Genomic DNA, 15,969 nt, shown 5'->3' on the forward strand with positions numbered 1-15,969 from the left:
CCGCAGCGGTCAAACACTCTGGCATTTAATTTCAAAAAGGGGAATTACACTAAAATGAGGAAGCTAGTTAAACAGAAACTAAAAGGTAGAGTAATTAAACTAAAATCCCTGGAAGCTGCATGGAAACTGTTTAAAGACACCATACTAGAGGCCCAACTTAAATGTATACCCCAAATAAAAAAACACAGTAAGAGACCTAACAAAGAACCACCATGGCTAAACAGCCATGTTAAAAAGGCAGTGAGAGAGAAAAGGGCAGCTTTTAAAAAGTGGAAGTCAAATCCTAGTGAGGAAAATAGAAAGGAACATAAACACTCCCAAATTAACTGTCATAATGTAGTAAGAAAAGCCAAAAAAGAGTTTGAGGAACAGCTAGCCAAAAATTCAAAAAACAATAGTAAAATGTTTTTTAAATACATTAGAAGCAGGAAGCCTGCTAAAAAAGCAGTGGGGCCCTTGGATGATAAAGATATAAAAGGAGCGATCAAGGAAGACAGTGCCATTGCGGAGCGATTAAATGATTTCTTTGCTTCAGTCTTCACGGCTGAAGATGTTACAGAGGTTCCTAAATCTGAGCCAGCCTTTTTAGGCGACAAATCTGAGGAACTCACTCAGATTGAAGTGACATTAGAGGAGGTTTTGGAATTAATTGATAAGCTGAATAGTAACAAGTCCCCAGGACCAGATGGCATTCACCCAAGGGTTCTGAAAGAACTCAAATGTGAAATTGCGGAGTTATTAACAGTGGTTTGTAACCTATCCTTTAAATCCACTTTGGTACCAAATGACTGGAAGACGGCCAATATAACACCAATATTTAAAAAAGGCTCTAGAGGAGATCCTGGCAATTATAGACCGATAAGTTTAACATCAGTACCAGGCAAATTAGTAGAAACACTAGTAAAGAGTAAAATTGCAAGGCACATAGAAGAGCACGAATTGTTGGGCAAAAGTCAGCATGGTTTCTGCAGAGGGAAGTCGTGTCTGTCTAATCTATTAGAATTCTTTGAAGGGGTTAATAAACATGCGGACAAGGGGCACCCAGTGGACATAATATACCTAGATTTCCAGAAAGCCTTTGACACGGTCCCACACCAAAGGCTTTTATGTAAATTAGGTGGTCATGGGATAGGAGGAAAGGTCCTTTCATGGATCGGGAACTGGTTAAAAGACAGAAAACAAAGGGTGGGAATAAATGGTAAATTTTCACAATGGAGGGGGGTAACTAGTGGTGTTCCCCAGGGCTCAGTCCTGGGACCGATCCTGTTCAACTTGTTCATCAATGATCTGGAAAATGAGGTAAGCAGTGAGGTGGCAAAGTTTGCAGATGACACCAAGTTGTTCAGGACAGTCAAAACCAAAAGGGATTGTGAAGAACTACAAAAAGATCTCAGCAAACTGAGTGATTGGGCAGCAAAATGGCAAATGAAATTTAATGTGGGTAAGTGTAAGGTAATGCATGTTGGAAAAAATAACCCAAATTACACGTACTACATGATGGGGTCAAATTTAGCTACGACAGATCAGGAAAGGGATCTTGGAGTTATAGTGGATAGTTCTCTGAAGACATCCACGCAGTGTGCAGCGGCAGTTAGTAAGGCAAATAGGATGTTAGGAATTATTAAAAAAGGGATCGATAATAAGACAAAAGATATCATACTTCCCCTATATAAAACTATGGTACGCCCACATCTCGAGTACTGCGTGCAGATGTGGTCTCCTCACCTCAAAAAAGATATATTGGCATTAGAAAAGGTTCAGAAAAGGGCGACTAAGATGATTAGGGGCTTGGAAAGGGTCCCATATGGGGAGAGGCTAGAGAGACTGGGACTTTTCAGTTTGGAAAAGAGGCGATTGAGGGGCGATATGATAGAGGTATATAAAATCATGAATGGTGTGGAGAAAGTGAATATAGAAAAATTATTTACCTTTTCCCATAATACAAGAACTAGGGGACACCAAATGAAATTGATGGGTAGTGGGTTCAAAACTAATAAAAGGAAATTTTTCTTCACACAGCGCACAGTCAACCTGTGGAACTCCTTGCCCGAGGCGGCTGTGAAGGCCAGGACTCTATTAGGGTTTAAAAAAGAGCTTGATAAATTTTTGCAGGTCAGGTCCATAAATGGCTATTAGCCAGGGATAAAGTATGGTGCCCTAGCCTTCATAACAAGGGCAGGAGATGGATGGCAGGAGATAAATCACTTGTCTTCTGTTCTCCTTCTCTGGGGCGCCTGGCATTGGCCACCGTCGGCAGATGGGATGCTGGGCTTGATGGACCTTTGGTCTGACCCAGTATGGCCATTCTTATGTTCTTATGTTCTTATGTTCTTAAGCTTCGTGCATGCACGCTGCTATGCAAACACTGCACTAGTGCCGGGGGGAGGGAGCAAAGATAGTGGGCGGGAGAGTGGCTCCACCCAAGAGCCACCAGCACTCAGATCTGGAAGTGGGGCCAACAGGCAGCACCCAAGGGTGCAGACGTCTGGGTGGGGTCAGCGGGCAGCACCCAAGGGTGCAGACGTCTGGGTGGCTTGGGCTGCGGTAGAAATCCCAGATAAAACGGGAGAGGGAGAAAGAGGAGACAGCGAGGGGGTGAGAGCTGAGCCCGCCCTGGGAGCCAGCAACGCTGAGGGGCGCGGAGCCGAGCCGGGGAGCGCTCGCTCGGCGACCCCGAGCGGTGGGAACAGGACGCCGGGGACAGAGACCCCGCACCAGCCAGGGGAGCAGAGAGCCGGGAGGCGGAGGCCCGCCGGGGCAGGGCGAGCGGCACCCAGGCAAGCGGAGCCCCGGAGGCAGGAGGCTGCAGAGCTGCCCCGCCTGGGAGCGAAGCGCGGCGGCTCCCAGCAGCAGCCGCCGCCGCCCGTCCCCTGGGCAGCCCGGGGGTCCCTCCCCACGCGGCCGCTGTGAGCCAGGCCTGGCGGCGGGGCCGGAGCTCTGCAGGGGGCGGGGGAGGGGAGCCCGCTGCTCTCCTGTAGCCCCCGATCCACCGGGTATTCCCCCGCGCCAGGCTGCGGCTGCAGCGCCCCGGGCCGGCGCGGATCCGCCGGAGCCGGGACCCCATCTCTGCGCTCGGGAGCCGGGCACAGGCGGCGATGGGGGGGGGTGTTGGAGAAAGGGCGGAGCCCCCCGCGGCAGAGCGGGGGGGGGGGGGGGCTCGGGGTGTGCGGAGGCGCCCAGCCAGCGCCCGGCTGCGAAACAAAGGAGCCAGGGTGGGGGAGAGGGAGGGCACGTGCCCGGGGCGGGGGCGGGGACTGCAGTGGCTCCGCCCACGGGGAGGGACATGCTCCTCCCCCCCAGCGCGGCTGGGGTCGGGGGAGCGGGCGGGGCCCTGGGGTGGGCGCTGCCTCCCCCGCGGGGGCAGGGAGGAGATTCCCCTGCCCCCGCAGGGCAGCGGGGCAAACAAAGCTGCCCAGCGGCTGATGCAGCAGGAATGTGCCCCCCCCGGCACCCTTTAAAGGGCGGGGTGCTTAGATTCCCCCCACCCTCCACTCCACCCCCCCAGGAGTCCCACTGCGACCCCCTTTACTCCCTCTCCAAATCTGAGTGGGTGGGATTGTGACCGGCTGGGTGGTGGGGGGAGGTGGTCAGGCTGTGGCTGGGCGGGGAGGGGAGACTGCAGCCAGAGCATGCAGTGCTGGGGGGCAGCCATGGGGGAGAAGGGGTCCAGAGGAGCATGGGTGGCTGGGGAGGCGGGATGCTTAGGGAAGGACAGGTGTGTGGAGGGCAGACGTTGAGGGCCCGGGGGCGGGGGGTGGATGGTGATGGAGAAGATGGGGCATAGGGGGGAGGACCAGTGGGGTGTGGGGTTGTATATAGGGGGGCAGTGCTGAGGCTGGGGCTTAGGCGGAAGGGGCAGGTGGGGGGAATTGACGGAGGCCTGGTGGGTTCAGAGGGCAGCATGCTTTCGTTGTCAGCAAGGCTCCAAGGCATGGGAAAAGTACAAGGGCCGCGTGCTCTTCTTGTAACCTCAGTTCTAGCTCGGCTCCAGTCAATTTGCAGGGGTGCTGGTGACCTTGGCGGACAGGAGCATAACGCAGGGTCCGGAGAGCGAGACTGGACAGTGACTTGTCCCTCCCAGCAAACGTGAAGCTAGGACGCAGCGGGAGAACCTCTTTTTCACCCCCAAGCCCCACTGTCAGTGGAGAAGCAGGTCACCCGTGCTCAATGGGCACTTAGCTCCCCTCCAGTATAGTGCATCTGGAGGTACCGCCATGAAAGGCAACCTGCAGGGCAAAAGCTTGCGACAATACCGGGTGGTCGGCAACCCCGGTGAACTCCTCGTGAACCGTGCGCAGAGAGACCAAAGATAGCAGAGCCCCGCATGCGGAGAGCACAGACGGTACACAGTGACCCAAGGCATTTGCAGCATGTGGGAAGCCGATATTCTGTTTATTTTTGTAGCTATCCCTCTGTAAATAGAACTGGGTTGGCAGCTCTTGGTTCTACCAGCTGCAGCTCTGTCCTGGCAGACAGATGGGTTGTTTATGGTGGAGCAGGGCGGGCAGCCTGCTGTCTACGGTGTGAAATGTGAGCCACAAGAGCCCACTTTAGCTGTGGCCCAAAGCCAGACTGGGGGCCTCAGCCCAAACTGCTCCCTTTCGATTTTCGTGCCGGGCGCTGTTCTGGGTTCCTTCTATTATTTTTCCGTCCATGGGCAGAATAATTTTTTTTCCTGTGCACCAAGGCATGTGCAGCTGCGCACCGCCAATAGAAACCCATGCCGCCGGCGGTTGGCAACTCTGGGTGCTCTGGTAGTCAGCTGGGCAGCATTTGAATCTCAAGCACTCAGCTTACAGGGAGCCCTGGAACAGTTCTCTGCTTCTGTAGGGGAGGTGAGAGCTGCAGACCGGCTCCTTCCCAGGCATACTAGGGCCAGTCCTGTGACAGTGGGATTCTTGCTTAGGTGTCTTTGGCCCTGCTGTGGAGCATAGATTGGCTGGGCATTTGGAGCTTGCCTGGGGCAGAGTGAGAACAGGCAGAACCAGCCGCTGGGGTCGAGTTTGCAACGTCTTTCATTTGTGCCCTTGGTCTAAAAAAGCCTCACGTGTCCTGGGTTCTGCTGGGCTAAGGGACTGCAGTGGTGAAATGTGACATCTTTGTTCCTCTGCTCTTTCAGTCCCGGGTGCATCCCTGCAAGGTACCTGCCAGCCATGGGCTCCCTCTGCACACAGCTCTGGCCGTGTCCCCCTCACTGCCCACTCACGGTACCTGGTGCAGTCCCAGGGCTCTCCCGAGCACAGCTCTGGGGTTCTTGCAAGAACAGCCACCATCCGCTGGGACCAGGCTGAGCACCCCATCAGCATCACCGCTCACCTGAATTGCACCATTTGCATGCATGTCTGCGAAAACCCGAGGTCATTGCTGTGCTGGAGGAGCCCTTCCTCCCACCCCCCAGATCACCGAGACTGACCCATTCACTTCAATCCTGGCAGCTGCTTCCAACCTCCCCCTCCTGGCGGAAGGGGCAGGCCGAGTGGCATCTGTCAGCCGGTGGGGGCAAGGAGCTGGGCCAGAAGAGGCTGCGAGGTCAGGGCAAGGGATAAAGAAGGGCCTATTTTTATACGGCAAAGCAATTACCAGTGCTTTGAAATCCTTAATCTGCTCAAGAGCCCTGGTGCTATCGGCCCCTGCCAAGAGCTCTGTGCCGCTTCCCTCATGTGTTGTCTGCATCAAAACCCTGCACCGTCTTGACTCCATGTCCTGCCGCAGGCCTCACCCCTGCTGCCCCAGCAGGTGCCCTGCCCTGCGGGGTACGAAGTGGGATGCCTGCTCTGTGCCTGAGGCCCTATCCAGTGGTTCAGGCTGCTGGCAAATGCCCTCCTGGATGTAGGTGCTTGGCTCCTGGGCAGCCCTTCTCAGCTCCTTCCAGGGAGGGTGTGGAGCTACTGCTGGGGCAAGGTCTGGGAGGGGCCCCTTTCCAAGGGGAGAAGGAGCTCCAACCGCTGGCAAGGAAGCCAATGCATGCCAAGGGGGGCACCCAGTGGCTTGGAGCAGGACTCTCCTGTCCCACTGTCCTGGGCCGCCCAGTCCCCCTGGAGTTACTGAGGGGGTGGCGGGTGCCACTGGAGAGGAACTGGTGTGTGCCCCAGCTACAGATCGCGCTCAGTGCTTTGGTCTGTGCGCTGCGGCAGGCTGGCTGGCTAAGGTGGAGCTTGCCAAGCCTCTTCTGTGCTGGCCTCCCCCCATCCCAGGCATTGCTGCAGAACCTGTTCCGTTGCTTTGGCAGCCTGAGATCACGCTGTTGAGCTGGAGGAATAATTACTGATGTTTACCATATCACTTTTCATTCCAAGAACACAAGCACAATCCATGTACACACGGGTCACTCAACCCCTCTCTGACATGCAGCCTCCTCTGGGGTGGAGCCCAGCAGTGCTTAGCAGAACAGGAAATTGCCACAAATCCTGCTCCGGGTGCAGTCTGCATGGGGAGTACGTGAGGCACCAGTGTTATTGCCCCTTGGGAAGAAGAGAGGCTTGAGGCAGCGTCTGCATATGTGTTTGGAAGTGCAGGGCAAGTTCTGAGCATGACCTTCTTGCCTGGGAGGTCCAGTGGCTGCTTCTAATGGGCCCATGGAAGTGCCAGCCAAGAGCAAGAAATAAGGCAGACCCTGACGGGAAGGATCCATTAGCTGCTTAACCCTTTAAGACAATAAACCAGCAGAAATGGAGCACTTTAAGACTAACACAATGATTTATTCGGTGACGAGCTTTCATGCGACAGACCCACTTCTCCAGATCCAGATCATCACCAAATAAATCATTGTGCTAGTCTTTGAAGTGCTCCATTTCTGCTGGTTTGTTTTGTTAGTGCGCAGGCTAACACGGCCCCCTCTCTGTTACCCTTTTAGATAATGAACATTAAGGCCATGGGGTGGTGATGGGGAAGAACTGGAAAGCAAGTGGCTGTGGATCACCTGGGGAGGTCAGACGATGGAGCATACCAGGAGGTGCTGACGCTCCTCATAATATGCTCCCCAGCCTTTGCTCAACCACGAATTATTTAGGAACCCTGTGCAAGGGCAATGGACTGAGACAGTCCACAGGAGGGATTGAGCCTGTCACCTTAGGGGCTAAAGCCACGTGCCATGCCACAGAAGCAAAGTCAGCTGGCTCTCACATCAGGCTGTAGAGCAGAGACTTCACCCTCCTTTGTCCCTGGGCTCGGTGCTGCTGGGGTTACACCTCTGATAGCGGCTCTTGGGGGAAGTGTCGCAGTGTGTCCTTTGCAAGCTGGAGGACGGGTTCACCGGAGCACAGGCAGCTGGTGACCTTTGGCAGAGAGGCCGCTGATGTGGAGGTGGCCAAGCACAGGACTTCCCCCCACAGTGCGGGCCGCAGATGCTGGCAGCACTGACCGTTACAGAGGAGGCTGGGTCGTGCGTTTCCCCAGCACCGTTTGCTGGCTCCGTGAGCTGGCACAGCTGGGAGCCGCATGCAGGCACCACACTGAACTGCCCTTCTGCCGTGGATCAGAGGAGAAGGACTCAGAGAGGTGGGAGCAGAGGTGGCCCCTGGGTAATCTAGTGCAGCTGCTCTCAACCAGGGGCCTGTGGCCCACTGCAGGGCTTCAGGCAGGTTTTATGGGGGCCAGCAGAAAACCAAAACCCCACTACGCAGGTGTGGAACCCCTGGAGCTGCATCCAAAGCCTGAGCAGGGTAGCTTTGTGGGGCCCCCGGCAGCTGCCCTGCTTGTTACCTGCTAATGCTGGCCTGGCACTGATGTGCAGAAAACCAGTCCTCGGTGCACAGGTGGGTCCTGGAGTTTTTGTGGCATGGCGGAGGAGGGCGACTCCGAACGAAAGAGGTTGCGAACCCCCGTCTAGTGGTCCAACACAGTGTGGGAGTCCGGAGAACTGGGGCCTGTTCTTGGTGGCCTCTGGGAAGCCAGTTGCTGGCTCAGTGCCTCAGTTTTCTTGTCTGTAAAATGGGCAGAGGGATGCAAATGGTTTGGGGCGTGTGAAGTGTACTGAGCTCCTCAGCTGCAAGGGCAGGGAGGTGCACTGCCTCCTTGGGCAGACCCCCGCCTGGGCAGGCACAGGTGGCACACGAAGGCTGGGGACAGCCGTGCTGGGGAGCGGGCGAGAAGACCCATTTCGAGTGCAGTGCAGGAATGGGCTTGGCCGATGCCCAGTGCCTGCCCACTCGTGGGACTCACTGCCCTAGCTAGCACTGCGGTCCCTCTTCTGGGGGAGCACCTGCCGTGCTGTGGGGTGCGTCGTTGGAGAAGGGGGCTCTCTCCCCTCCTTGCCAGCCAGGCCTCCTGTCAACCCCCCAGCGGAGCTTCTGTCCAAATGCACCCCCCTGGGATTAGCAAAGATGGCACCTGTGCTGATAGTCCTGCCTGGGTGCCCTCTGCCTCGCAAGTTCATGGTCACAGCCCCAGAGAACTGCAGTGGGGCACAGGCCTGTCTCAGTGCCACCCGGGCTGGCGGCTCTGCAGAGTCCGCTTGGCTGTGCTCTCCCCTGCCCATTCCTTGCAATTGGGACCCTGGCCTGGGCACACCCCAGACAGCCGGGAAACAGGCAGTCCGGGCCAATAATTTATTGCCACGAGCTAATGGCCATAAAAGGCTCTCATGGTGGGGGCTGAGCCTGAATGATGCGGCTGGGCTGCTCCCAGCCAGCCCTGTTAAAGGGACAGGCCTCTGCTGCCAGGAACAACTGGGAGCTGCCCTGGGTGCACACGTGGGGCAGGCAGGCAGTTAAGTCATGTACATTACAGCAGGAAAATCCCTGCCCAGCCCCATCTAGCCCTGCCCTCCTGGGGACCAGAGCAGGACTGTTCCTTCCGCTCTCTTCTTCATGGCCTTGTCTAGCTGGGCTTTAAATCTCCCAGGCCTTGAGGCTCCCAGAGCTCCCCTTGGGACACGGCTCTGCAGCTGCCACTTCCCGCATCCTGGTTGGGTAGCTGGGTTGTCGTCCCCCCGCCGCCCCTCCCCGGCCTCACTGCGGGGCTGATGCCCTTCCCGGGCCCCGGAGGTGGTTTCCTGCTCCCGCTTGCAGAGAAAGAGAGGAAAAGCCAAAGGGAAGTGGGAAGGACGCTGGCATGGCTGAGGAAATGTGTCACTCCCTCCCCCACAACTGCACTCCCTTAAATACAGTGGCTGCCTGCACTGCCTTCCCCCGGCATCCAGCCGCCTCTTGGGGCTGGAAATGGCACTGGAACTCCACTCCGGGCTGTCCAGCAGCGCAGGGGTGGCTGCGGTGGGGGCGCATAGGGCAGACGGGCTCGCTGCTGTTGCCGAGGCTGCTGCCTGGCAATTCCTTTGCCCAGGCCCAAAGAGCTGCTCCAGCGGGCAAAGACATTTCGGAGCACCCTGGCGGGTGACAATTTACCACCTCCACATTCCCATGGGATTCAAGGGACACAGCTGTACCAAGGAACCACGCGGCCCAGCCCCCTGCCCCTGCCTTCTCTGGAGAGAGCGAGGTAGGGGACACAGAGAGAGCCCGGGCCGTTCTCATGAGCTGCCCACTCGGCCCCGGTCCAAGTGCCAGCCTGCAGTCCTCACCCTGGCCTTTTCTCTGCTCTCTTTGCAAGCCTGCAGCCCACTGCCAGCCTGGGGGGCCTCCCTGCCCAGCTGGTTTGCATGAGGTAGTGGGCGCTGCCTTCTCTGAGGAGGTCAGAGCTTGCCAGAGGGGGTGGATATGGGGGTTTGCAGGCAGTGGGTGCTGGCGTAGAGGAGCAGGGGAGGAAGCTGAGGCGGCATTCTGGGACGTGAGAGATGCTCTTTGAAGCAGGAGGAATGATAGTCAGGCCAGCCCCACCCTTGCCTTGGGCTCTGTGAGCCTCTAGTGTACCAAAGGACCGATATGCAGTGGGTGTTCAAGGGTCCTCAGCCAACACATGTTCTCTTCTGCTTCTCAGACCTCCTGGGGGTCCCTAGAGACCCAGGGCAAACAGCACAGTCCCTCTGAATGGGCCATGGTCTCTGAAGGAGTCTTGGGAAACAGAAAGCTCCTTCTGCACAGATGCTGCTGGAGACCATGAATCACAGCACCAGAGAGAGCCTCTGTTTGGGAGTTTCTAACAGCAAACACAGCGCTTGGTTTTCTAGAGTGCCAGAAGCCTGGAGGGCCCCTTGCTCTGCTTCTGATAACGCAGTCAGAGGTGCTCTATTCTCTGAGGCCGTGTCTACACTACGGCGGTCTTTCAGAAGACGAAGCTCTTCCGGAAGATCGTCGTTTGAAAGAGCAGCTAAATGCAATGCCTTGCATGGTGACAAGTACCAGAGAGGGAGCCGTGTTCGTCTGTATCTTCAAAAACAGCAAGAAGTCCTGTGGCACCTTATCGACTAACAGATACTTTGGAGCATAAACTTTCATGGGCAAAGATGCATCTGACGAAGTGGGTCTTTTCCTACGAAAGTTTATGCTCCAAAATATCTGTTAGTCTATAAGTACCAGACAGGGAGCCGAGTTAGTCTGTATCTTCAAGAAGAACAAGAAGTCCCGTGGCACCTTGCAGACTAACAGATATTTTGGAGTACAAGCTTTCGTGGGCAATGACCCGCTTCGTCAGACGCGTGAGTCGATAAGGTGCCACAGGACTTTGTGTTGTTTTTGAAGATACAGACTAACGCTGCTCCCTCTCTGATGCTTTTGAAAAGGCGCGTCCACACGCAAAAAAGGGGATCGAAGATCAATCCGCTTTTCCATAGAGAGCCTCCACACAGCCCCTGCTCTTTTGAAAGAACAGGCCAGGGATCGAAAACCCCAGCGCTACAAGGACTGCTAAGAACATAAGAACGGCCATTACTGGGACAGACCAAAGGTCCATCTAGCCCAGCATCCCGTCTGCTGACACTGGCCAGTGGCAAGTGCCCCAGAGGGGGTGGACCGAAAACAGTGATCAAGCGACTTGTCTCCTGCCATCCGTCTCCAGCCTCTGACAAATGGGCCCATGGAGCATCTACACAAGCTTTTTTTCAAAAGAAGCTTTGGAAAGGAGACCCTCTAGATCTGGGAGCGGAAGAGGGTTTCCTGGAAGAAGAGCTGCATTCTTTCGATTTCAGATCGTGAGAGCGTATTTTGTGTGTGGGTGTAGAAACGGCCCGTGTCAATCCTCTGCCCCGTTCCCCAGTTGGGGGTTCAGAGATAGGGGATGTGCCATATTTCATACAAGATGTGGTCTAAGATCCTGGCCACTTTTGGCCGCAAAGGAACCCCAATAATAAACAGTCAGGGCATGTTTGCTGGCTCGGTCAAATTCGAATTTGTGATTACCTCCTGCCTCACCTAATTCCCTCGAGAGTTCTGATTCGATATAGTCTTCGTTCACTATTTGAAATAGCTACTGTGTTTCTGTTAAGCAACTGCCATGTTCTACCCCAGAGGTGGCTGCATTTCAACTGTGGGCGGAGTGCCACCTGTACATATGGCGTTATTAATTGTTTTTGCCACTGTACGGTACCATGCGATTGTCAGCTATTGTTATTTTTTGGTTTGCTGTGGGCACTGGAGGTCTGGCTGGGCTCCAGCGACTGCAGTGGATTCCATCTGGCATTGCATCTTGTTTGGTGGTCTGTGCTAGATGAGCAGGCTGCCTTTAAAATCCAGCCTTTCTGTTGCCAAATACCTGCTTGTTCAGTGGTCCGTATGTGGAACAACAGTGCTATCTAGTGGTTAGTTTTACTTAACAAGTAGCACTTAACTTCTTTGAAGCCCTTTGAAAACACAAATGAGCTAAGCCTGGGAAGAGAGAGCATCTGATTATCCTCACTGTTAAGAGGGGAAACTGAGGCACACAGTGCGAAATGTGAGCTACACCGACATCACACAGCAAGCCAGTGGCAGCGTTGGGATAAGAAGTCAGGCTCTCCAAGCTGTCAGAGCTTGTGTTCATTCGTTGAGCCCTACGCAGAAATTCAGCAACATGTTGGGAGTCCAAACCACTGGAAAAGACACCCTGGGTTTTGCAGCTAGATGCACAGGAAATGAATTTATTTCCAGCGCTGTGCTGAGGACTTATGCTAAGTAGGATGAGACGCAAAATGCTCACTTTTTCATTGTCACCTAGGGCCTTGACTATACTGAGGTAAAGGCCTCCCTGTAGAAAACAGGTTAAGTAACATTCAAATTAGCTTGGTGTTCAATACAACATGACTCTTAATAGACTCATCTTTAATGGGAAGAAAGGTGCTGTTTAGCTGACATATTAAACTCCTAGTGTAGACAGGGCAATTTGGATAATTAAACAGTTCTAGCGGGAGCATGGGGCTTACTTTAATCCTCTAACACATATAAAAACCACATCTTGCCTTGCTGATGCTAGAATTATAGGTTAACAACAATTTTTTTCCTTGTGTTAATGTGACCCATGTGGGCAAAGACAGTTGTGCTTAAAAATGCATTAGCAAGTCACTGACACATCCAATTAACATGCATTAGAATTTCACTGTCCTTCTCCACACACAGGGCTGACCATCACATTAGTTAACATGTTTTTTCCAACATGATACATACTCTTCAGTCCTAAGCCAGGATTTAAACCTGCTGCTCTAGAGGTTCTAGGTGCATCTTCTCCTGGCTGTTCAAGATGGAATAGCAATTGTAACTCAGAAACCTTCTGGGTGCTGTGTACCATCCCAGCTAGTAGGACTGTGACTGCTTTTACTGAGAGAATGAACCCATTGTACAGCCTTAGCATCTACCCATCTGGCTTTGAGCTCATGTGGGTGCTTGTCTAGGATTTCATCAGGAAGGTTTTGAAGCTTGAAATGCAATTCCTTAACTGGGGAAATATAGACCCCACAAAACTTCTGGATGGGCTGTAGCATCCTATCTAGTGGTACCAAGACTGCTTGCAGAGTGCATAATAGGACTCCTCTACACCTTTAATTATTACACAGTTGGCTTTTTAGCTCCTCTGTTAGAGGCTGATGCAGTAAATTCCAGGGGTCCCAGGTTCAATTCCACCTGTGGCTGACCCTGCACTGTCATTTTTTTGCGTGTAACACAATCATATGTAGCCCTTTGCTTGAACTGGACTCGCTGAGTTGGAAATAGTAGTGAATGGCCCCAGGGGGGTAGCTGTGTTGTCCTTATCTGCAAAGACAACCAGGAGTCCTGGAAATGTGCCCATGAAAGCTTATATTCTAATAAATCGGTTAAGTCTCTAAGGTGCCACAGTAGTGAAAGGTTAATCTCTACAGAGTCACCTTTATTATTTCCTAAGGCTCTTCTCCCTTAGTATATCCTCCCTCGAGAAGGGGCTGGCCTGTGGTCAGCTGCAGAGCAGGACCTGGGATCTGCCCAGCCCCTGTTGTTAGCACAGGCAGGTATGACTGTCCCTCCCCAGAAGTGAGGCACAGGGCACCTGGTGGCTCAGGCCATGGCTGAAGTAATGTCTGAAAGGTTAAAAGAGGAGGAGGAGCTTTTGCCAAAGGGCTTCAGAAGGATGCTGAGTGACACTGTGCCCACCCAATGAAACAGCCAGCTAGAATCATTACATCATCCCAGCTCACTCTAACTGGCTGATCTTAGGCTGAGGGCAGGGCCCTGATCTCAGCAGCTGCTAAACTATGTTGACATGGTTTGGGATTAACCTTTTCCTGGGAGCCCTGCAGCAGAGAGCTCCCCATGGTGCCCCGGTTGTAGTTTACACAGTCCTTGTCCTGGCTCTTGGAGCACTGTGGGAGGTGATGTGAAGGAATAGGTGGAAATTCGGCTACAGCCTGCTGGCCCATCTCCTCAAACCCATGCACGACAGAGAGCTCTCCCACGACCGCCAGGGCCTCCTTTGTTATTTCATCTCACTGCGTGCTGCGTGTGCGGCTGAGCAAAGCCCTAGTGCCTCATAGAGCTTCCCCCCTGCGTGTGTGCAGATGGCATTATTATTGTGGGAACAAAGGCAGGAGGGGTTCCAGCAGTCTGTTCTGGCACTGCGAGGCCAGCTTCTGGCAGCTGGACAGCAGGGGAGCGAGAGCGCAAGCTGTTCCACCAGAACGCATCAGCTTCAGCTCCAGACGCTTCCGCTAGAATTGGGTCAGCAGTCTGCTCCGTAGGGTTCTTCCAGAACCTGTTGCAGAAGAGCCAGGCTGGATCCAGTTACTGATGGGAAACAGAACCCAGAACCTGTTCAGTGGAGCCAAGGCAACCTCCAGCCAGGGACTGTCCCTCCAAAACCCGATTTCAATTGAATTGGGTCCACCTGTAGTACACAGCTAGTAGATCACCAAGAACTTGGCATCTTTCTGAGAGTCATGGCCACTGTTCCCTGCATGCTGAGCTCTTGGGTGGCCACCGGCAGAAATCTAGGTGCCTCCCAGCTGTTTACCAGAGCACCCACAGCCTCCCACAGCCAGCAACCTGCATTTCAGTTGGTGGCGCACGTCTGCATGCAGCTTGGTGTCAGGAATCTGTCGTCTCTCCAGACCACACCTGTACAGAGTACTAAGGGCAGCTGCTGCCTGTCCTGTTTTGTACAAATGGAGGTGCCTCTGCCTGTCTTCTGGCAGACCACTCATACAGCTCTTTCTTTGGGCAAATTTGGGGAAGCTGGGCTTTAGATGCTGGCTGCCATCCTGGTTCTATCGTAGACGGGTTTTGCCCTCCCCCTGAGCTGCAGTCTGTGCCTGCTGGACTGTATGCAGTAGATAGCATGGCTATTTATATTTTTAGCTTCCTGTTTTAAGGGCTGACTTAGGCCTGAAGAAGTACGCTCTCATGGTTACATCAAGCCACTGGGAGTCAAGACCCCCCGGCCTTTTTCCGTGGCTCTGTCATCAACTCACTGGACAAGTACCCACCCCGCTCTGTCCCTCAGTTTCCCCATCTGTGCAATGGGGAGATCAATGTACACTCCCCTCCCAGGGCAGCTGTGAGACAATCCACGAATGAAAACAGCCCTCTGGACTCCTCAGATAGCAGACCCTAGGGGAAGGAAAGAAATGACTGTTATCTGAGCACTCCCTGGGGACCTGCGGGACAGATGGGGGGAGAGGAGAGAAGCAGTTCCTGAGCCTTGTTCTGCAGAAGCACAAAGAATAAAGTCAGATCTTCACTGCCCTCTCCCTTTCAGGATCCTTCTTCTCTTCCTGTCCTGATTGGAGCGCTCCACGGTCAAGCCCCCAGCTTCTAGAATGAAACCAGAGTAGGGCATGGTGCCACCCTGTGCTGGGGTATTGGCCACACTATCCAGATCTCCCAGGGGGTCAAGTGTACATATGTGGGGTACAGTTAATCTACAGGATGAAGTGGGAATTAGCTGTAATATTTTTATGACGCCTTCGTGTGCCTCAATTTCCCTATGTCTGTTGCATTGCTACCCAGTGCGTGGAAAAGACTTAACACAGCTCCTGGAACAGGGCAGGAGACAGGAGATGAGGCACCCAGCTCTGAGCAGAGTGAATAGAGTCCTTCAAAAAGGGTCCGAAACCATCTGCAGAATAGCGGAGAGTCAGCCAAGACAAGAACTCCCAAGGACTGAACAATCAACAGGACACTCCAGGTGGTGGGATGCTGGAACTGAGCTGGAGAGCAGAGAAAGGGGTGCAGGGGACCAGGAGAAGGGCTGGCTTTGGAGGGCATCTGCTGCGTCACCAGGCTGGGTGGGCAACAGGCAGAGACATCCATCAGGGGATGAAGCCCTTGTAGCTTGGCTGGCCCGTCTCAGCACTGGCTTGGCCAGGACGGCCATGGCTTAACTTTGGCCATGCTTTGCTGACTTAAGGCCTAGCAGAGATGGCAGCCGAGCGGCCTGGCTTGGAAAAGGCCGTCCGTATGGCTGTGACAACTCCCTGGGTTCATTGCTCCTCCGGGGTCTATGGTACAAGTCTGAACGCAGGGAGTGACGGAGGCGGCTGGTGCCAACAGCCCATCTCAGAGCTAGGGAGTCCACAGGCCTGCCTGTGTGGAGCTGTTTTGGCCCTGGGGGTCCAGTCTGTTAAAGGGCTCACTCCAGGGGTTCTGGTTACAGGCTGGGCATAGGCCAGTCCCTATGACACCCCAGGACCCCACGGGG

The 15,969-nt window shown here is 54.2% G+C and overlaps 1 long non-coding RNA gene across 1 annotated transcript; it reads right to left on the reverse strand.

The window, feature by feature from the left end:
- Positions 1-3,894: 3,894 nt before the first annotated feature.
- LOC142018500 (uncharacterized) lies at positions 3,895-8,542 on the reverse strand. The gene is made up of 3 exons (XR_012646836.1): positions 8,329-8,542; positions 7,702-7,922; positions 3,895-7,274 (listed from the first exon to the last, which is right to left on the reverse strand). It is a non-coding gene; the product is annotated as an uncharacterized LOC142018500 (long non-coding RNA).
- Positions 8,543-15,969: the final 7,427 nt, after the last annotated feature.

Source organism: Carettochelys insculpta, chromosome 10, assembly GCF_033958435.1.
Source record: "Carettochelys insculpta isolate YL-2023 chromosome 10, ASM3395843v1, whole genome shotgun sequence".
Taxonomy (NCBI): Eukaryota; Metazoa; Chordata; order Testudines; family Carettochelyidae; genus Carettochelys; species Carettochelys insculpta.